Genomic DNA, 22,690 nt, shown 5'->3' on the forward strand with positions numbered 1-22,690 from the left:
CAGAGAAACTAGGGGCTAAGACTGGAGCAACAGAGTCCCACTGTGCCTTCATTTAGTAACGTTTAGGCATGAAATTCACATCAGCAAAGTTGTGTCCATCAGGTTAGCCTGGTTTTTCTCACCTTCTTGTCTGCCAAAGGTCATCTTCTTCTCTGAGCTGGTCATGTTGGCGAAGTTCATCTTGTGCAAAGACTGCAGAAGAGTATCAGTGTAAAAAGGGATTACTTCATGGTGAGATTAAGAGTTTGTCTTATCCTACATGCACAAGATGGCATTCCATGCTGCTTGTGAAGCAGCTGCCTAACTCAGTATACTGTGGTTGAACTAGAAGCAAAGGGAATCTGGCAGCTATGCCCAGAGATCACTGAGTAGGAGGTACTAGGCAAGCTGAAACGTCACGATCCAAAAAAGAAGGAGAATTGCAAAGATTTTTCTAATCTAGGCAACTAATTTCCACCAGGAAGCAAAATAAAGTTTTATTCAGTCATTTTCAGGCTGCACAGGGTGTTCCCTGAAAGCATTAATGTAATTGAGGGTTTTCTGATGACTGGACTCTCCTGGACTGGAAGTAGTGTGTATAAGAGATGGTGAAAGGGAAGGGTTTGTCAAAGCAGCTGCAGTCTTCAGCAGACATGTAAAGCAGAAATGCTGTTTTCACATGGAGTTGAATTCTGGAGAGCTAGAGATAGGAGATCATTACATTCTGAAAGGTTTTGATTATCATTTCTGTGGGAAAAATGTGTATTTGTATGTAGAGGAAATGGGTGACTTGGATTTATATCAGGTTTATGTCAGGAGATATTCTGTCTTTATCATGTAGGGAAGAGTAGGAATTGGATCTATATGGAGGACTTAGGTTGACTGTGATTTAAGTGATTCTTCCCAGAAATGATCCCACCTCCCTGGCTTCTTGAATGAGCTACTTCTCAAAGCAGAAAAGAAGGCAGCAAACAGATAGCAGAATAGAAAATCAGTGTGACATCTGTCTTGCATATATGCTTATGTTTCCTTTTCTGATCTTCTGTGAGCTTTTCTGGCACAAAATGACTAAATTTCAACAAGTTCAAATCATGCCTCACATCATCCTATGCAGCAACTTGTTTACCCATTATATTACAGGCAAGCAATTTCAATATTGACAGATTGGCTAAAGCCCAAATTTGATATGCTGCTATTAGCATATTTTTACTGTTTCTGTGCTTACAAAGGAACCAGAATGTTCCCTGGCAGTCAAGGCTAATAAGTATGCAAATCATGATCTGTGCTTATAGGCACGCTCTTTTTTTGGTGCATGAATCACTATGCCAATTTGGCACTCCCCTTTCTGATCAGAGATAAACAGAGCTGCAGGGATTAGGGTGACAAATAATTTCTCCTGAGAACTGTCTGGGCTTTGAAATGTGCAGAATTGTGTTTAATGCCCCTTACTCTGTACCGTTCATGTGCTGTAAGAAAAGCTACCTACCAAAGGGTTAATAGTCAGGTCTCTGTACTAGAATATGGGAACCCATGAGGGTTTCTAATTTTTAAGGTCACTTTTAAGCTTAAATCTTCGTGAGGTAAGAAGTGGCTTTGTATCTAATAATTTTAGGGACTGAATAGAGATTTACATTACAAAGGGATCGGTATGAACCAAGAGCATGTGGAACAAGATCTCAGAACAAGCAGTGATCATAGTTACTATGCATATACATTTCTCAAGCTCATATCTCCCCTATCTGTGCACTTTCTTCAATCACGATGGTCTCAGTATGATGAATGGCACTTCTTTAACAGCTCAAATCTGCAGAGTATACCCTCCAGACCACTATTCCTTGTACTGCTGGGCACTTCCACATGAGCCCTGTGTGTCTGGAGCATTGCTTTGTCATGTAAGAGTGACAACATCATCTTTTTTGTTCCTTCTGTGCTGTTTTAGAACTGTGGGACCACTTCTCTCCATTGTCAAAATGCACCATGCATCGAGAAACCTGTAAGGCATTTAGGCATTACAGCAGTGGAGGTCACTGAAGTGCGTAAACAGACAAAATTATACTGGAGGATACTAACGAAGATCAAAAGGAAAACTTATGATTCCTTTTATGTTGCAGGCATTTCTTTCTCCCAGGCTCAGCCAGTCCATCACGTCTCACTATCCCTTTGTTATCTGCACCCAACTCCTCTCTACTTACAGTAATAGCTGCTGTTTTAAGTCCCAAGGTAAAACTCTTTTATCTCAACTAACGCTCTTTTGAGAGCATCAGCAAAAGGGCTAGGAAGTGTCATCCATGTTGAATGTAAAAGGGAGTCTCTCCTGTGGTTGAATATCAATGTATTTGATCTTGAGTCAAGCCATGTAGTGGATGATTTGGGAGCTTTGTGTGTGCCATTGCTGATCAGTCCTTTTATAATTCTTTTTATTGTCTTCTCACTAGGAAGGCTTGAACGTGCAGCTTGCTTTAATTTCCCCATTTTTACCCAGAGAAATAAAATGTGCTTACCGTGTCCTTTTCCCAGGCCTACTGAAGTTAGATACAAGCCTTCTTCATCACCTTTGGAAACTCTGTGAGCAAACTTGAGCAACCTAGATTAAAGATCACATTATATATAAGAAACAAACACACAAACAACAAAAACCAGTGCACAGAAAGCCATGAAGTCACCTGTTTCCTAATGGAATGCCCATTCGGATGATGCATTTTAAAATTACTTCCAGCTGCCAGGGTCTTGCTGAACATCTGGCAGGTCCATATAGCCCCTCAGTAGCACATGGGTCCTTACAGGACCAAGGTCTTATCTAGAATTTGAAAGCCCTGATCTCAATTTTCTGCTGTGTGATAGATGTACCTGGGCTACCAGTTTAATCTCTCTAGGTCCCATTTTCCTTTCCTAAAATGAGTGCATTTTATACTTGCTGTGAGAATAGGTAAGTGCAATGAAACACTCAGGTATGACTTGACTTGAAGCAAATAATCTAATACTGAAAAATGTTTGAAGGGGAAAAAATCTCAAGGGAAATGGGACGGTAGAGTTCTTAGTGAAGAAATAGAAAGTCATTGAAATCAAATGGGAAAAAAAGAATTTTTGGAAAGACAAAAAATGTAAGACAATGCCCAGTGCTGCAGAGAGAAAAATGGAGAGGATGGATTCTGTTTGTAGAATTGTGGGTTAATATTAGTTTTATCCAATTTCTCTTAGGTACATGAAATGACTGCTCAATCACAATATTAATAAATGGCTTTATAAATAAGCTTTTCTTCTCACAATACTTTTAATGAAGGGACATGTGAATGCTTACAGAAGACTACCTAGATGTCTCCTAAGGCAATGTTTCCATGTTTTGGCAGATCTCAGGATGCTAAGACTTGTTAAAAAGTGGTCAATGGTATGCATTCTGGATGTGTCCTTGATTACGTGTCAAATGCACTGAAAAAGCAGCTTTCAGAGCAGCTCCAGGCCAGGAGTACTTCACACTCAGCCCATTCTCCATTCAGCCACGTCCAGGATCATTGCTGACTGGGTCTGATCAGGCACAACCTGAACTCTGCGCTCTCCTTTGCGCATGCTAACTGGTTTGGCACATGCAAGGCAGGAGAGTTTGTTTTGTTACCCATTTTAGGGGTAGTAGTATAGACATTTTTTGTCTCTAATTCCCACAGAAGCTTTTCCAGTGGGCTTCAGCATGCTCGAGACCAGAATGCTAATCCGTGCCATAGCATTTGCATTGCAAGTACCAAAGAAAATCACATCTGTATGTATGATTACATTTTGTCTTGCAACGATAATGGGCAAGTGCAGAATATGTACTGCTGGAAGGAAGAAGAAAGAAGGGCTTAAATATCCATGCAAAGATTTAGAAATATTGACAGCGCACTTCATGAAGGCTCCTTACTCATGAAACAGTCACTGCTCCTGAGGCCACTGATTTTACAAGTGGTGATTCAAAACCTGAGGTAAGAGCCAAGGCTTGTGATGAAAAATTGTATTTAATACTTAGGGCTGTGAGTAACACTGACCACATTGTGAGTAATATTTCTCCGCAGAGGAGCTTCTGTTTCAACATAAGGCCCAACAGTATCAGACAACACTTGGCCTCAGTAACCATAAGAAAATAGCCTCCCTTCAAACTAAAGGGTAGCTAAGAAGGTCGTGGTCTTTTATCTTGGTTTTCTGCAGTCTCTAATATGTAGATTAACACCTGAAACAACAGTGTGATGGAGTGGTTCTCAATTTTCCTGTGGGCTCTTCCTATGGAAGGCATTAAAAGGCATTATTTTATGTGTTATTCAAAGAGCGGGAGCAGAGCTACCCAGAAAGAGGTTCTAGGTTTCTTTTTAAGTAAATGTGCCTGATATACTAATTAGGCTAAAATAATCTTTTTTCAAGGGATGTGGTGTGGTAACAATTTTTTGCAGATAAGCATTCTTGATGGATATGCCACTTGCCTACAGTCTTCATGGAAAGAACATGATAATCTTGCCTATTCCTTAGTAGCAGCACTCACAAATGTTTCCTACAGCTATTTTGTTTGCTTACATAAAGACTGGGGCTTGCCCAGGTTATTACCATTAATAAATTATGAAGAGCACAAAAATATATAAGAGGTACATCTGAAAGCGTATTGGTCTTCAAAGAAGAGTCAGCTCCATAGAAAAAAAATCCTTACTTTTTATCATGTATCAGGATCTACCTTCAAACCACAAACCTAGCACACAAAAATACTGCTTTTTGTGGATATCAGGAAGGCCTCGTATATCTGTGCACTACAATTTCAGGTCACAGTCTGAACTGAAGAGAGCACCAGATAAGAAGGCACAACTAGCCGGGAGAGCTCAGGTGCAAGCAAGGCACCTGAGTGATTGGAAAAGGTGGAGCCAGGATCCACCCCTCCTCACCCTCATTTAAGGGTTGGCAGCCAAGGGAGTGACATCTGTCTGGATGGAGGTTGCATTCCTTTTGAGCTGTTGTTGGAAGGGGTGAGTCTATTGTTATTATTATTTTAATCCTGCTACTGCTCTGCAGGGTTTGTATACCCCTAGAAGGCACTGTTGCCACCTTCTTTTGCTGTACGTGCTGCCTGTATAGTTTGTGCTAATGTGGGGGGGAAAAAAAAAAAAACAAAAAAAAACTTTCTAACACTCATACCATGCTAGTTCAGGACCATTCATTATTGTAGCCAAAGGGACCATTCTGATGATCTAAGCTTCCCACCTTCCAAACCAAGACAAGAGAGCTATACTTAAAGCCCTTAGTAATTATGTGATATTGAAAGGCATATGATTTAAGATTTTATATATCTAATTTAACAAGTTATGTCATATCCCTAGATGAGTTATTTGACCAGTTAATTAGCCAGCTATTTAAGATTTGTTTCATTAGAGCATGACCTGGTACAGTTTCAGTTTCTGGCAAGTAGCTGCTAACGTGCAGTGCCTAAAGGCTGCCTCATGTTTATCAAGGTAGGTGTCTGTAAATTATTGTCATAAAACATTTTCTCTTCAGGTAGAGCCAAACTAGGTATATTTTAAGTATCTTGGTGGAATTGTGTCTCCTATATCTATTGGAATTTCTAAGAATTAAGTACCCCTGGAGGTCTTTTCTGACCCCAGTTTGAGGTTTTTCATCATATTTTATGAATGATAGACAACAAGATTCCTCAATAGACTCATTTGCAGAGCTGAATCTGATTTCACTCTCCTGTGAAATCCTGTTCCTTGCCCATATAGCAGCTGTGCTTGAGCTGATCACCACAATATTGCACTTGGAGGATGTCTAAGTATCTGTCATTACTCCTATACTGATGTGAGGCAAGCTGCATTCCAGTATGCATGATCTGCAGTGAGAGAGTGGGTGAAAGGAAACTTACTAGCTTGATGGAAGCTGACCCTTGTTATTTTCATGTTATTATTGGATAGCTCATGTTGTTGGTGTTCTTTGCAGTTTTGTATTTTAATTTATTGTACGAAAAATATATCCCAATCCTTTTTTTCTTAGCAAGGAAAAGGTTGTCTGTGCTTGAGATAAAGCTTTCTGACTCATTCTCTCCACTAGCTTTCTTGTTTTGATCTCTCCATGATGTGGACACCCTCACAGGGATTTTTCTGTATGCACTGTGCTCATCATCCTGACAAGACTGATACATCTTCAGCATTGTAAACTGCTGCTTTTTTTTATTTTCCCACCCACTCTAATATCCAAAAAATACTGGGAAACAAGCAACCCTTACAATGTGATATACGTGCTGGCTTTTGTCATGACAAATGTATTTAGCTGGCAGCAAAGTAGCAAATACATTAAATAAGGAGTCTGTTGCCCAAAAGAAAAAGGTTAATTTTTTGCATTTTGCCTGTTACTGTAACTGAGTGTTCCCTATCCAAGTCCTCCATCTGTGCACACACTATGGGATATTGCTATGCAATGAATTCCTGATTCAGCAAAATACTCTTAACACATGCTCCGCTTTGAACATGCTTCAAGTAGTATTTGCTGAAGCAACAGAAAAAATAATAATTTTTCAAAGAAACAGCAAAAGCAGGCTGAAGGAGGATGAGATCTGTGAAAAGACAAAATGAAATCAAACAAAAATAAACATTGGCCTGCTTGAATGGGAGCAGGTTTCTACGGATTGATGTATGGAGACTGGGTTGTACCTCTGCTCCAGAAAGATCATGGGATGAGAGGTGGGAAGTAACAGATCTGAGACCTCTTGTGGGACGGTCTCCTAAATTTATGTACAAAAAGTGCCTCTGAGTAGCAACATATCTCAGGTCTTCAGAGTCCTGGAGTACTTTTTGTCATATGTTTATAATGACCCACAGCTCAGACAGGAGAAAAAAAGATATAAACACCAAACACAGCTGCTTCTAGCCCATTGGCCATAAAATCATTTTCTAGTGATTCCAATCTCTTATGCCCTTGTTAAATTGCCCAGGCCAAATCATCATCTGTCAGGCTTATCCAGCAATAAAATTGTTTTGTGCTCAAGTGTCACACGAATTTGACAGTGGTGTTCAGTATTCTGTTCTGTACTTCAAAACAAAACTGTGAAACAAAGCCAACACCACCTCTAGAGATGGGAAGTTACTGTAGTGAACCTCACAAGTGTGAAAATTCACATCTGCCAGCTCTCTGGTGATGTCCTGTGTTTGTTTTCCATGCTCTCTGTATCTGTGTTTCCAGATCAGTCATTTTTCTTTCTATGTTTTTACAAGGGTTAGGTGCAGAATGTGAACTCAACATTTCCTTGATTACATCTGCAACTGTAAACATTTGTAGCTATGCCAGTACTGTTTCTATTTTCTTTATTTCATCTTTTTTCCACATACTAACAGAGTGCATACGAATGGTTGAACTACCCAAACAGTGGAGAATATTACTTCACTAGTTAAAAGCACTGAAAATCAGAATGTGCTTTAAGGCATGAAAGCAACTGGATTGGAGATGGCTAACTGTTGAATGAAACCGTGTCACTGTATTGTCTATTGTGCAATAAAGCTGCTCTGCTGCCGTTGCCCCTTCAGGAGCATCCTCCAGTTACCAGTACCAGAAACAGATGTGATGGTGGGGGACACCAAAGACACCAAATTATTCTACATAATGTATTGTTGAATGGTTTATCTTGAAGCCTGCTTCCTTCTTGGTTTTTTTGTTGTGTTGTGTTTTGTTTTGTTTGTTAGGGGGAGACTTGTACCCTTTATCATAGAATGGATTGGATTGGAAAGGACTTAAACATCATCCAGTTCCAACCTCCTACTGTACGTAAGCTTTCCACCCACCAGATCAGACTGCCCATCTAACCTGGCCTTAAATCTTATCTTTAAATGAGTCTTGTCTAAAGAAAAGCATAAGGTAAAACTGTAGCCTCACAGCATTCAATTTTTCTGACAATTTTGACTTCAGTGGACTTAAAACAGCATCTAGGTGTGTTAGTTCACAAGTTCCAAGATGTAGTAAGTCCTTTAGACTGGAAAAGAAGCAATGGTTGAAGATAGTGACACTCAGTAAGTAAATGCACCTGCAGCAAATTTTCATTACCTCACAGATGGAGTGGGCTGTGTCTACAGAGCAAACTGTGCATAACTGCCTTTCTCCAAATTCCACATTCTATAGCCACTACTATTCATACATAAAGCTTCCTGAAAAAGGAAAGTCTAAGAAGCACAGAGGAGTGCAAACAAGCTGAGCACACCACTCTAGCTGCTGTATCTGTATATCTGCCTTTAGATTGTTCTGCCTGTATTTATGAAGCATCTATTAACTGGTAATCTCCAAGCATCTCAAAAGCTCCCATGAATTCAGGATGAAGGGCTCTTTTGGTGCAGCAAAGTATAATTATACTGCCACTATCTTTCCCTCTTTCTTTTCCAACTGGAGAAACAGAGACAAATTAATCACCAAGTTTTGTCACCCTTATTTAAGTTGAACAATTCTTTTCCTGAATAGTCACCTCAGTTCCTCCTGGCTGAATATTGCACTGCTTAATTTGGGGAAGAGGAGCAGATGCAGGTGTTACATGACTTGTCTTAGAATTTTGATGAAGGAGACAGAAAGAAAATCCGCTTGCTTTCAATTTGCTAGTCTGAAATTAGAGTAAATAGTTTGAAGTTAGAGTAAATCATCCATCTGACAGGACTTTTCTGTGGGGCCTTGGTAATACTGGACTCAGCAGCATGTTAAACCATCTTTCACAGATCCACCATGTTAACCCAATCCCAGAGATGATTCAAACACTTTTTGGTAGGTTGGTATCTCTTTTCTGAACTGATGATGGTGAAAAAAACCTTAAATGTATGGTTGTGTGCTTAAAGAAATGTCACTGTTGAATTTTCTGTGTTCTATTATATTTTCCAAAGTAGGAACTCGTTTTCTCTCAGTGCCATCTCCACCTTCCTAATCAGTGCTGAAAATGGTTCAGACAAAAGCTTGGCTTCTGCTTGTGATAAGTTGATGATGTTCGCATTCAGGTTGATGTTTTTGGTGATGTTGAGGGATTTTGTCCCTCAGAATAAGAAGCAGTTACTAATATTTTGCCCACAAATATCCAACTCACAGGTCACCTTTTTCCATTAAAATGTTCTTCTGCTAGAGCTACACCTTTTCACAGGTTTTCATAGATTCACCTTGATCAGCTTCCCCATTCCTCCCTCCAAATGCACAACAAAGTGGGAAAATTATTCCCAGAAAATTTGCAGGAGAGCATTATACTTGCTCAGTGCTGCCTAACAATTAGTGTCACTTGGCATGTTACTGTCTTTTTCCTTCTAGAAGCAAATTCAATAGCTGTTTCAAAAGAATGGGAGTGGTTTTGGCAGCTATGTGACCCAGATACGAGCCTGAGTTTGAGAGTATTTTCGGCAATGCTGTCTTGGCTTATCTCTGGGTTGGGAATGTGAAGCTCTCTGTAAGTATCCAGCTGCAGTGGAGTTAGGCAGCTGGAGTCCTGGCTGCTCGCTTAGGGCAAAACGTCAAGGGCCAAGCTGCATAGAAAATGCCCTTGGCTGCTGCTGAATAGAGGGCGGAGTGGAGAGAAGGCAGTAACAGTGGGTAAAACAGATCCTGCAAACGGGGGGGGGGGGGGGGGGGGGGGGGAGGCGGGGGGGTGGGAAGGGAAGCTTTGCTGCACCTGAGATGGGTTTGGGTTATCTGGTTTCCAGCTTTGTCTTGGGATCCTTCTCAGCTCAGCAGAGTATGGGGCAAGAGGAGTTGAGGACAGCTCCTCTCTGCTCCCAGTACATACCAAACCAAACAGGAGATCTGCAAAATGTAGACGAAGGGAGTTCTAGTGGGGGAGTTTCACACCAGACTTCTTTCGTCACCTCTTTGTCTGAGGAAGAGCGGTGTTGTGTCAGAAGGAGATTTAGGGTAGCTTAAGGTTGAGGATTCAGGCAGCTGCCTAAATGCCTGCACTCTGCTGTGCCCACAGGGACAGGCGTCAGCAAGTCAAGTACCTCCAGTGGGGCAATGTGTTCGTTTTCCTGCCTCAACTGTTGCCACTGCCAAGGATGTTGCATCATGTTGCACAGCCTGCCTTATACTCTTCCTGGCTTGTTCATTATACTAAATTTTGTAGGCTGGTAGAAAGGAGGCTGTGCCAGCTTGTTGTCACCTAAGAAAGCTCCTGTGTCATGGGGACTCTTTGACAGCTTCATTTGGGCAGCTTTGTTTGTTCTCTGTGCTGTATTAACAGCACAAATGGGTAGAAACTGAACCAACTATCCAGCCTCCAACATATGAGCTGGGATAAGTCAGCTCCAGAAACATTTTTCCTGTATTTTATGTTCACTGCAGGAGGTGGTGGTTTTTGTCCCGGAGAGCTGGAGAGAAAACCTAGCAGGTGACAACAGTGCAAACAGATTGAGAGGATGGCATGGAGGTGGAAAAAATGCCAGATATCTCCAAATCCAAGTGCCTATGCTTAGAATCATCTGTCACAGTGATTGCACCAAGAGTCTGTTGACTGCAGACTGATGGTTCTCAAATATTGTTCTTACATCCCTTTCTGTGTCCCTTTACCATGATCACACAGGTTGGGGCGGGCTGTAAATGTGAGGACAAGGAGACTTTCAATAAAGGGCATACTATCCAGTATCTGCTTTTGAAACCAGACAGCCATGTGTGAGAGGTGGCTAAATTTAGGCGTGTTGTCTGTGAATGGCAAAGAGAGAGAATCTTCAACCATTAGCTGCTATCAGAGCTGGCTCCCACTTATTCAACTTCCGTTGTCCTGGTTAGGGCTGCACTCAGGAAGTGAGGAGTTAGTTGGTTAGGACTTATTATGAAGGCCATGGGGAATTATTTGTGCTTATTCATATCTCCTCACTGATGACTTAATGCACCTGTAAAAGAATGAATGAGTAGAGTTTACAGAGTTCTTTTGGTAGAAATTTACTGTGCTTATTTTCCTTGTTTTTCTTGTGTAAGCATGTGGGGGAGAACAAGCCATAAAGTGTCTCCTTCTATACTAGTTTTAATGTTGAACTGTTTGATTTCAGAATTGGAGGACATGTTAATGATAGCATAATCCAGTTCAAATACATTATTGGCTAATTGTATCCATACTGGGTGCTCCTTTCCAGCTGCAGCCTCTTGTTGGATTTCCCCAGCCCTGTGACACCGGTTTCCATGTCTCTCCATTTTCCCTGTTTCAAGCGCATGAGTAGATTTATTCACTTAAAGTGAAGAATGCTTAAGATCCTTAAAGGGAAGCATATCCTTAAGGGTTTTGCTGGACAAAGGCCAAAGATGTGCGTTGTTGCTCATGTCTCATCGTGTACATGAGACATCCACTAACAAATAAAACAAGTTCTGTCGTGTGCTAATGGCACTATTTTCAATTTGCTAGCGGACATGTTTTCCTGTGCAGATGTTTTTGAATGTAAACAAGGAAAAAAAACAGCACTGAAGTGGTCAACATTTTGGTTTTCATTTCATTCCGCAATTACAATTTTAAGGATGATTTCCCCTTAAAACTTGCAACTGTTTGTGCCTTGGCACCCAGAGTGGCACCATTTGTGGAGCCCTGAAAGGAACAGTGCATTCAAGAAGTGCTGACACATGCAGCTTCACTCCAACTATGGGAAAGCATTGCTATAATTAACTCCAGGGATTCTCTTCATTTCCATTAAAATTACGATATATTTTCCCCTGTAACCTGAACAATGACTGCAAGGTTGTGTTTTTTGTTGTTTCGTTGGGTATTTTTGCCCTAAGCCTTACTTTTCAATTCCATGCTCTTTAAGAATGAAAACTTTTTTTTGAACTTCGATCCTCTGCCAAAACTTGTATAAGCAGCAGTTTACAAAATAATGTTTCTCCTAATTTATGCAAAGAATGGGAGAGTATCCCACTAATGCTACAGATGGCCATGCCCTGTCTGTAGCTGCTGTGTAATCATAATAATGGAGATCTGACACTTCTGCACACTTATAACAGTTATGCCACCTAATAGGTTTATTAGTCTAAGCTCAATAGCTCTGCCAACCTGAGAAAATCTGAAGGACAATCTCTTTCTTTTACAGTACTGTTATGTTTTCCCAGGCACTTTAGGAAACAGCGATGAATGAGCCTTGGCTAACGCTGAAAAGAGCTGCTGAGCATCTTTACTGATTGTATGGTGAACCACACTGCTTCTTAACTGTGGCAGGTACATCTCATCTCTGTGGCAGCTCCCCCCCCATATTAAAAATGATCATCTGTGAAGCTAGCCAAGGGGCTGTGTCCATGCAGGATGGCTGTGAGCAAGTGTGACCCTTTCCTCTGAGGTCAGGAAGCTCTGAATAAAGCCTTAGGCAAACAGGAGGTGTCTGTGACCACTGATCACACCTCTGGGAAAGGGCTCTCTCAAAAGCTGCCCCAGTGGGGATCAAATCTCTGAGGATCTTTGTCCCGTTTGGATCTAGAGGCAAGAGGGTTGCAGTGTGATATCTGCAACAAGACAGAAGTAAAAAAATGCAGAGATCTGTGCAGGTTAGTACATGAGATGGCTCTGCATGTTAATTATTCCTGTTCAGCAGTGGCTCTAACAGCTTTCTTTTGATGCTTAAAGACAAATGTAATAAGAAGATGAGTTGAAAATGATGACTGCTGTCTCAATAAGCTGCAGAACCTCCATTAACACGATGAATTGGGACATGCTTTTTCCCTATCTCTAAAACATCTGTAGTTGCATTGAATGCCACCTGAACGTGTGCCTGTGTCTCCAGCAGGCACAGCACCTTAGCAGTCTCTCCCAAGAGCAGATAGCGGCTGTTTCTTGAGTGTTTCACTGAATGACAAAGCACAGGATTGCATAATAAATCTTCAGTGTGTCTCTGGGCAGGTTGCTGATAACCTGTTTCAGTCCATTCCTCCTGCTGTTGGCGTACATGTCTGCTGTACACACTGTAAATGAGGAGCCCACTTTCTGCATGGAGAACAAGGGATCTGATGAATGGCAAAGAGGTGTAATTTATAGGGAAGCAACCCGAGCACTGGGATCTTTTCACCCATAAATAATGTGCCTTTTCACATGATTTTGAAGATCTGAGTCTTGTGGTGAAGCACACTATGGTGGAATTCTTCCCTGTGGTTACCTTGGTGGACTTCTCGTGGCAGAGGCAACCCAAGCTTTGCGATGCCTTTGGGTGGAAATGCAGAACTGAAATAAAGAGTGCAGCCCTTTGTGGAAAATTGCTGTTCAAGACAGGAAAGAAACATCCTGGGCTAAAGCAAAGGCCCTGTGGGACTTTCTGCCCTGAGTCTGCTCTTTGTCAGAGCTGATGGCAGCAGCCTGGGTGCATGAAAGGCCCAGATCTCATGACCTCAGAGCCCTTTCCTTCGCTGCTTTTATTAATCTTCTCTTGTAAAGCTCCTCCCTGTTATAAGCTCCAGCTCTGGCTTCTCATTAATTGCCACTTAAGAACCGGACTGGCGGTTTGGACAATTAATAGCCTAATAAGTGAAGGAGCCTTTCACCTCAGGGTAAGAAATTCAAATCCAATCCGCAGCAGTAGTCTGGGGAAGTCATTAGCTCCAGATGGCTCATCAACAGCCAGCTAAACTGTGGCGGAGACCCTCCTGCCCTCCTTTCTGCACAAGGCACCATGTCCCTACATCCCCATGTCCATGGCCACAGGGCATGAGCTGATCCAGGTGAGAGAACAGCTCCTCAGCCTGGTGTCTGATAATGGGGTGATGTTGATTTGTTCCCTATGCTTGAAATGAACCCTGTGTGTATTGTGAGCATCTGCAGGACAGACAGACTCATCAGGGCTCGTGCACAACACTGATGAGATGAATCAGTGGTCGTGGTTTCAGCCGCCTGTCCATCTCCCTTGAAAAGTCAAATGCCGTTTATCTGGCACACTCATATTCAGATCAAAAGTCTTATTTCTTATGCAGCTTAAATTAAATCTCAGTTTGGTGTTGCTTATCTTCTGTGACCCAAATTAATCTCTCTTTTTTTTAATTATTTGTAGTATGATTGCAGAGAGAATTCAGTGCTGGTGGAAGTGACTGGATTCACAGCTGTGGAAATGGAGATGGAGACACCCTGTCTCATGCAGCAACTGTCTGAAGGACGGCTGCAGGACCACGCGCTGCCCTTCATCAGCTCCCAGTCAAGGCCAGGAAACCTCATGTCACCCCGTGGACCAGTTCCTGTAGGCATTATCTGCAGACGCCGTCAACAACAGCTTGCAATTTCATTCTTGCAACAACAGTGCTGGACATGTGGGGGTTTAATGAGAAATTCAATCATCATCCCAAAACCCAAATTGTGTTTAAAATGCATTTCCACCCTGCCCTGCCATCTTGCTTCTGTTTAGAGCGTAGACAGCTCTATGCAGATGGGAATCAAACCGGCAGACTCCTTGGTGCCCTCTACATCCCTCGACCTGAGTCACAGCCTTTGCAGCAGGAAAAAATGCAGGTCCTTGCCTCAATTTGCAGAGCAGATTTTGAGAGCAAACCTGTCATCACCAATGCCCTAAGCTGATAATGTGTATGGTGAGCATGGGGAGGTTAAGATGAGGACATCTGGTTTGTTCTATTTCTGGTACAAGAACAATATACACCCGTCAAGGGGGAGGGCAGACTGTTCAGCATGGTGGCATCTCTAGCCAGCTAAATACAACTAGGCTCATGAGTCAGTTGTCTTTCTAGCATGGCATCAGACAAATATCTGAACTGTAGCATACAAAGGGTCCTTTGTTTCTATTTTAAGAGCTGTGTGAACAGAACTAGAATACTGCAGCTATTTTCCACTATGGTTTATCCCTCCACACAGAGTCTGCTCTGATCAGGCAACAAAATCCCAGGCTTGGAAAAATCCTCGTCTCATGATGAGTAAATTCTGCTGAGAGCAAAGCAAGGTAAAAACATGAAGAAAAAAAAAAAGAGTTGGTGTGGGCACAGAGAAATAAAAAGAGAAAGCAATGCAGAAGAAGACATCAAAAGTCATAACTGGAAAGGAAGGAAGCTATCAAGAAATACAATTGCAAATCAGAGGAGAGACTGGACAAAAACAAAGCATAGCAGGATCTGTTATTAAAGAAAATGTACAGACCTATAAAAGCAGCTGGGAGGAAATGCAGCCTGGCTTCAAAAAAGCTAATGGTGCTGGTCTTGAGTTGCACCGGGGAGGTTCAGGTGGGATATGAGGAAAAATTTCTTCTAAGAGTGATAATGCACTGGCACAAGCTGCCCAGGGAGGTGGTGGAGTCACTGTCCCTGGAGGTGTTCAAGAGCCATGGAGATGTGGCACTGAGGGATGTGGTTAGTGGGGACGATGGGTTGCTGGTTGGACTCCACCATCTTAGTATTTTGTTGGTTTTGTTTTTGTTTTTTTTTTCCAAATCTTAATGATTCTCTGATGATTTTATAGTTCTTTAGATCAGCTGGACCTGTCATGGCCCAGTCTCAATGGCAGGGTACTTCTGGCCTGGAGAAAAAGAAGCTCCAGGTGAGACTTAACATTTTTTTTGGTGAAAGCTCCCCTCTGGGAAGTGGCTCCAGTCCCCCAGTGCCGATGTCTGAATGTCTGTGAGCTCCACCAGAAAAGGAACCACCAGCAACAAAGGAGGTCTTTTCCACCTGCAGTCTGCCTGGCTCCAGAGCTTCTCCTCTGCTTCTCACAGAAATGAGCTTTTTCTTCATGCCAGGCTAAAAACCTGCAGGTCTCTCTTCCTAACTTCTGAATTTCACTAAGCAACCTGAGAAATGTGGAGTCTCTGATGCTGTTTCCTGAGGCAAAGCATTTAATTCTGCAGCACAATGATCTTTTGAAGTCTGTTAAAAAATGGCCCATTCTGCTCTAAAGGCAGGAAATAAAACTTAAGGTGTCAAATCATAGTACTGTCATTCACCTAAAGCAGACATCACATTTCAAAAGACTGACAATAATGTCCTGCAAACAATAATTTTTTTTTTTTTTTTCTCAGAATTTGTCCATAATTGACTAATTTCCAGCAGGGAAAAGAGATAACGAGAAGCTGCTCATGTTTTGGCCCAGGCCAGCAGCAATGCTGTGGGCTGTAGCTAGCTAGCAAATTGCACCAGTTCAGTCCCTCTAGGGCTAGGTTTTAAGTGTTAAGCTCTTGCAGCAGTGCCACCACTGGAGTGTGCCTGCGGGACCTTGTTCCAAATCTTTGCAGCACGTCATTCGCCCCCGAGAGAGTATTTCTTGTTTATGTTTCAGAGAAAATGTTGCTTTTTTTTCTCCCAATCAATTCCCTAACATAAACGTCCTTGGCGGAGAATTTCTAACATTGACAACACTGTACATCTTTACCTCTCCAGGGTATTGCTTTCTTCTTTGCAATAAAATAGGTCTGCTGCAGTGGGAAAATTCCCAACCTTAACACACAGCACACAGCAGCTCTTCTTTTCTTGGGAAGCAATAGAGAGATACACTAGCAACTGTTCTCTGTATTTATTTTATTATTCACACAAATGTGAATCACTAATCAGCATCTATCTTAAATCACCATAAACTTCCCAACTAGCTTGCTTTGTCTTTTTCTCCAGGCAGCCAGCCCAGCTGGTTCCCATAGGTACTAGCAAAATAAATCCCTGGGAGAGAGATCTAACATTTGATTCTTGCAAGCAAAAGCTTCTAGTATTACAGCCCAATAAAACATCAGTCAGCGCCTGGCAGTGTTCCTTTCTTCTGCTGCATCAGCCCAGCCCCTCCCTGATCTGCATTCCCTCCAGCAGGCAGAAGTCTAATTGAAATATTGACCAAAATAAAACCAATTCCCATAAATATGTACTGTTACCATGAGCTATAATTTTGTTCATTCATTATTACTCACAGTGACAGCCTGAGCCCAGGATGAGTAAGGGCTGCGATGGCAGCCTTCAAGGATGGTCCGTCCCTTTTCACAGGGATTCTGTACTCGTGCAGCATGTAAAGAGAGGGCTACATCAGCTGGGAGAGCTCTGCTGGCAGTAATGGCACCGCATTGATTTTTGCTCATTGAGCTCCAAGCTCCTTGTGCTGAAAGGGAGAATGTTGCCATCTGCATTGCATATCCAAGGGCTTTTTAAGCTCCCTTCATTAGGTTGTACTTAGAGACAATGCTCGCTCTTGATTCAGAAACTATGCACAAACACCTTAAATGGATTCACCAAGCTTCTCCCTGTGGACAAAAGATAGCTCTAAGGGCAGAAACTGGAACATGACTGGTGTCACAGCCCATCTCCGTCACACACCTGTCACTGTATGTGACAGAGAAGAAAATAGGAGCTGGGACAGTACTTTGTGATAGAATAAGGTGTTGTAGGTATTTGTTGTTCAACTCTGAACCAAACAGCTTCAAGAGAAAGGACTGACCGTGTGCTAAATTGCACACTGCCTGCTTCTGTTCCTCTTGGGTTGCTTTCTGAGCTGGCCCAAATGTGCTGTCTGAAAAATGACTGACAGGCAGGCTTGAGGGGAAAGAGAATAGGAGATGGAGTATCCTGCTGCCATTTGTGACAGCCAGGGAGGGCTGTAACACGCACTGCAGGCTGCATCAGCTCCAGATGAGTGGCTACACCTTAGTGGAACAGCAGCATTTCACCTGTGTTCCTTGAGAAAACGTATGAATATCAATAAATGCAGGAAGCAGCAGCCCCTCAGGTTCCTGGCTGAGTTGTGATAGCGGCGCTGTGTCAGTTTGGATCTGCTTTTGGCCTTTACCAGATGGGAGGAACCGAGTGTGTAAGGATGCCAAAGAAGAGCCATGTCATGGATGTTGGGAAAGGATGGAGGTCTGACTGCAGTGAAGAGGAGAGGTACTGGAGGACTGTAGCAGGGTATATTTTCTTGTCCAACAACACCAGGTAGCCACAGATTGAGTCATTCCGCATGGCGGAGCATTTACAATATTGGAGGTTATCGCTCGTGTGATGCAGGATGCAGCTCAGGTGGTGTGAGGAAGGATGCTGATGTCTGCTGAGAGACTCACATGTGGTGGGGGCCTCCCAAAAGGCTGATCTCACAGCAGAGCAGGTGCTGCAGAAGGCTGTACTATGGTCTTCTGTGTATGATTCCCACCCTCAGCCACTTTAAAGCCAGGCATAAGTGAGAAGCCCAGCCCATCTGGCTTTTGTCCTACTTTCTTTTACTTATATTTTGACAGCGTTCATATTCTGGATGTTTTCTGCAGTCATTGTTTAGCTAGAATGTGCCACTAGTTGTTTTTGCTACAGTCTCAATGAAGCAAGCTTTAAGGAGTGAAGGATGAAAGCAGGAGGAAAGAAATACAAATGGAAGAATAAAAGGGTAATCATGCTCTTATGAATTGGAGTTCTGATGTTTTATGAGTACTGTTAGAGATGTGTATAATGCAGTTTATTTTGATGAATAGAAATAGCCATACATTTTCCTATAAACTAAGTTCAAGCAAGGCAGTGGAGCACTGGATGGCAAGCTGGAATGCTCTTCTCTCCTCTGCACAGTCAAAATGACACAGTGCTCATGCAGACAGAGCCTGATAGCTTTAGCAGAGGCAGATTCTCATGCAGCATCCATCTCCCCCCTGTGCAAGGGTTCTCAGTGTCTCTGGCAGGGGTGATCATCAAATCATAGAATGGCCTAGGTTGGATGGTACCTTAAAGATCATCCAGTTCCAACTCTGTTTCTATGGTCAGGATTTTCCTCCATCAGCTCAGGCTGTCCAGGGCCCCATCATCCATGGCCTCAGGCACCTCCAAGGATGGGGCACCCACAGGTCTCTGGGCAGCACTGCCAGGGCCTCACTGCCCTTGGAGTAAAGAATTTCCTCATAACATCTAACCTAGATTTCCCCTCTTTTAGTTTAAAGCCATTCCCCTTTGTCCTATCACTATCAGAGTATGTAAAAATTCAGTACCCCCTACTGCTTATAAGCTCCCTGGAGTTATCTCTGGAGATATCTCTGTCAATGGAACTCCAAGCAGTGAAATGCTCCTGAAGGAGGGTGAAGCTGCAGACCAGACAGTGTAAGCAGGATGCACTATTACATGGCCTCAGCACCTTTCAAAACATGACATCTGCTCATGTCTGCTGTGTCTGCCCTCAGGAAGCGCAGCGATGCCATGAGCACAGCTCACCCCCTTGCTGCCCTGGTCCCACTTGTGCACTGCTGTAACAGTATTACAATGTGATCACAAAAGTGCAGGCTTTCGTCTGCACATATCCCCAAAATCTTATCAAGAACATTTTAAACGCAGAGTGCAGCTTTTGTGAAGCAGGACAATGGAAAAGCACTGGTTTTGTCAATCTGTATCGTAGACAAATATTCTTCTCCCAGGCACTGAGACATTGGGGAAGACACTACTACTCACTCCGTCTAGAAGAGAGAGGTCTTATCCTCTGTTTAATTTTACAGGACTGTTTATCTTAATGTTATAAAAGATTTCTCACCCAGAAAAGGAGCAAAATTTTTAGATGTTTCAATAATCGCTTCATTGGAGAACAGAAAAAACAGAGATGCAGAGGCTTCCCCTGTGAGTGAAGCAGAAAGATGTTGAAAAAATTAGGTTGGTAGTTCTTGAAGAGTTGAGGAAATCTCTAGGAGTCTAATTAGCAGGAAAATGTGCCCTTTCACTGGCTTTTCAGTCAGAAGAAATGCAAAAAGATCTGTCTCTTCAAGATCACAAATGGGGCTGTGGTAATGTTATGCACATATTCCTTGGAGCACTCTGGATTATGCACAATTCTGCAAGCCTTGACCAAATCTGCATATTTTTGGCCTTTAGCAAGAGAAATTGTGAGATGGCAAAAATTGTACATTCTACCCTGAAGTAAAATATCCACTACTTCTCCGAGTGACTTAATTTTACAGCCAAAACAAAGACTGGAGGTGCAGTTGACACATACAGATTTTGCAAGTGGAACCAATGCTGGAAGAATATTTACGTTCTTCATCTGATTGAGGGAAATACAGAGAAATCTGCTCTTTGATAACAGTGTCAGGTTTCATCACAAACTGTGACTCAGCAGCACATCTCCTCCTTACTCGATTTTCTGGCCTTACAGCACACCATGAGTACTTCATAACCCCAACAAGTTGTACAGGACTAACATGGTGCTGAACTCCTGTTTGTTTGAGGAACAAGCACAGCGCTGAGGGCCCAGAATTAGAGAATTTGACTTTTCCTTTTTGGTTAATTGTATTATTCCAATTAACTTGTGCTAACAGAAAAGATGAGCAGAGACCAAAAGCTCATTCCATCCGTTCCCCATCACCGTGGCTCTCTGTGTGGGAAGGGCTCATTTGCAAGGTCAGAGGATGCAGCATAGGAGTGGGCTTGCTGCAGCATATGTGCTTGTGTGTTTGTTGTCCATCCTAGTCCCAGCAGCACTTGCACTAGGGCCAGCTCTCAGCAGCAGGCAATATCGACTTCAGCATGCTCAGAAACAAAACAGAAATTACTTCTGGATGAATTATTCAAATATTTGTTTCTATTTAAGGGGACTTTATGGTCTTTTCAGTTAAATAAAATATGATAGTGGCATGATGAAGCATGTAAGCATCCTTACCCAGACTGGGAGGGAGTGAGAGACCAGGGCTGAGTGTAACTCCCTACCCTTGTTTACAGGACAGAACCCGAATCCCACATTCTTGCCCTCCATGCAAAATGCTCTTCTTTCTTTTCTTATTTTCCTCTGAATAAAGGCAGAATGATGAAAGCCTTTGGAACAGTTTGCCCAGAGTAGTTACGGGTGCTCCATCCCTGGAGGTGCCCAAGGCCAGGCTGGATGGGGACCTGGGCAGCCTGAGCTGGTGGAAGTAACCAGCCCACAGCAGGGAGTTGATGCTGAGTGGTCTTTAAGATCCCATCCAACCTAAGCCATTCTATGATTCTGGAAAATGTCAGCCACCTTTTGCTAGCTTTTGATTTTGGGTTTGGACTGTTGTAAAATGTTTCAAATATTGATGAAAGTATTGGTATGCACCAACAGATATTGATGGCTACTTCAGACATCATTTGTTCACATACTTCCTACTATGGCCCAGCCAGGGGGGCTTTCCCAGCCCAGCCACAGCTCAGGATTGCAAACTGGGACATCCCATGCACAAACATTGCCTGGAACCACAGTTTGGAGAGAAAATAAATAAATTGCATGGTCTTGAACTGTGCTGTTTCACAGACAGAGGGAAGAATATTCAGCCTGTTTTATTTCCTGATCATCTCCTCACATATAAAAGAGGAGCGAGTACTGCCTCTATTCTATGCTCAGATGTGAATAGGGAGGTCATCATCTGGTGTCTTATCGTGCAGACATCCAGTATCCAGAATACCACCCAATTTCTCTTAGAGTTTGTAGACGTCTCTGCATTTTTATCAGCAATGAATCTAATTCCACAGGGCCCAACTGTCACAAATGTGGCTGGCTTGGCTCTCATTCATTCTTTGCACAGCTAATAGTGTTTTCTTTTTTTTTTTTTTCATCCTATTTATTCTTTCCTCACTAACTCTCTAAGAAGAATGCATTTTCTTATGGAGAAATTTGTGTCAACACTCCACCCTCCCATAAATATTGTTGTTATCTGTGATTAAGAGCATATGTCTCAGTCTGGTGCATCCAATGCTATTGCAGAGTTATTTCTTAATTGCTCTTTTGCAGCGAAGCAAAGAATGTAACATTAAGTATCAGCTTTGTTTCATAGCTCATAGGGTGAACTTGGTTAGCAAACATGGGTAAAAAAATCAGTTGGCTTTACAGAGTTATTATTTTAAATGGGACAGATTTATATATTTAGGTATTTATTTCTAATTGGGTATTTTATCTCCTGAAATGCATGGCTACTTGGATCAATGCTGTACATCAGTTCTTTTGCATAAGTGAAGCTGGGCCTTTGGTCCTTAAACACATAAAGAATTGCAGGTATTCTTGCATCACATCATGCTGGATTCTTATGTCCTTCAGCCTTTTCTCATCCAAACACTTTAAAACCTGCAGGCTGGATCTCAATATTACTATTGAAAATCAGAACTGACAAACTCCTCATAAAAATGCAATGGATGTTTATTCTCTCCCTGGGAAGATGAAACCACAAAATCTCTGAGACTGGGGCAGACAGGAGAAGGATTTGTAAAGGTCTGGGAGCAGTCACCTTCTATAGCTGAGATGACAAAGGGGAATGAAGATGACGTCTCCTGGGGTTAAGATAGAGACCTGTCCCTTTCCACGAGCGTGGCAGTTTCTGTCCAGTTTTACCTTTATGGCCACCCTCTGACAGGCCTTTAAAAGACAAGTATATCCAAACAGCAAAATTCTGGCTATACATTCATTAGGGTGCCTTTATCAATCAGATCCCTTCCTTTGTAATCGGCTGTGCTCCTCCTGGCCAATTAATTTGCTCTACAGTGAGTTGTATCCACTGCTGTAGACAGTTTGTGGTGTTGCAGCGACAGGTTTTGTGCAGAAGGGGTAGGAAACCAACCCCGGGTGGGAATTTGCAGTGTTTGTTCCATGTTTTGAATGTCTCTCCATTGCTCTTAGCACAAAACTGAATTTTAATTCAGAGCTCCTCAGCTCAGAGGCTGAAATCTCAATATTGTTGAGGGAAAACGGGTATTTTTTTTGCCAAGAGATCAGCCAGGACCCCAACAGTTGCCCAAAGCAGTGCATGTCTCCATAAGACTGCTGCATATCTCAGCTCTCCAAATGGAGACCACAGCTGGGAGCAGAGCTCTCTATTCCTGAGCAACCAAAGGCTGCAGGATCTTGGTACAAGGGTTGCTTTTTTTTTTCATTTTT

At 42.5% G+C, this 22,690-nt stretch overlaps 1 long non-coding RNA gene across 1 annotated transcript; it reads left to right on the top strand.

Annotated features, from left to right (window-relative positions):
• The first annotated feature begins 4,912 nt into the window (after positions 1-4,912).
• LOC128086749 (uncharacterized) lies at positions 4,913-18,306 on the top strand. Its single transcript, XR_008209520.1, has 4 exons — positions 4,913-4,955; positions 12,016-12,121; positions 13,935-15,105; positions 15,349-18,306. It is a non-coding gene; the product is annotated as an uncharacterized LOC128086749 (long non-coding RNA).
• The last annotated feature ends 4,384 nt before the right edge of the window (positions 18,307-22,690 follow it).

The sequence above is a fragment of the Tympanuchus pallidicinctus genome, unplaced genomic scaffold (genome assembly GCF_026119805.1).
Source record: "Tympanuchus pallidicinctus isolate F22 unplaced genomic scaffold, pur_lepc_1.0 scaffold3, whole genome shotgun sequence".
NCBI classification, from domain to species: domain Eukaryota; kingdom Metazoa; phylum Chordata; class Aves; order Galliformes; family Phasianidae; genus Tympanuchus; species Tympanuchus pallidicinctus.